Source organism: Vombatus ursinus, unplaced genomic scaffold (genome assembly GCF_900497805.2).
Source record: "Vombatus ursinus unplaced genomic scaffold, bare-nosed wombat genome assembly UNPS02014807.1, whole genome shotgun sequence".
Taxonomy (NCBI): Eukaryota; Metazoa; Chordata; class Mammalia; order Diprotodontia; family Vombatidae; genus Vombatus; species Vombatus ursinus.
The window spans coordinates 37,004,468-37,005,129 of NW_020954585.1; positions in this window are offsets into that span (position 1 = coordinate 37,004,468).

A 662-nucleotide genomic window follows, 5' to 3' on the forward strand; every position below is an offset into this window, starting at 1 on the left:
GGTCCTTTTCCCATTTTTATGATCTCTTTGAGATACAGCTGTGGGAATGTTTTGCTTGACCATGCTTATGTGATATATGTGAGGCAGAAGGAAGGAAAAAAGGAAGGAATAGAGAGATAAGAGAGAAGAGGGAGAGAGAGAGAATCCTTATATTACATAAGCACAATCAAGCAAAACATATTCCCACATTAGTCATATGTATTTTTTATTCTACATATTAGTTCACTATCTCTGTCATGAAGTAGGCATCATTCTTTCATAATTGTTCATTTTTATAATATTGATATCATAATATAAATGGTTCTGATTTTGCTCACTTCACTCTGAGTCAGTTCATACAGCACAATAGTATCCCATTAACTTAATTTTTTAAACATTTATTAATTTATTTATTTTTAATTTTCAACATTCACTTACTTCCAAAGATTTTGAGTTCCAGGTTTTCTCCCCATTTCGCCCCTCCCACACCCCAAGATGGCATGCGTTCTGAACACCCCTTCCCCTAATCCACCCTCCCTTCTATCACCACCCACCCTTCTCTTATCCTCTTCCCCTTCTATTTTCCTGTAGGGCAGGATAGATTTCTATACCCCATTGCCTGTATATCTTATTTCCCAGTTGCATGTGAAAACAATTTTTAACATTTGTTTTTAAAATTTTGG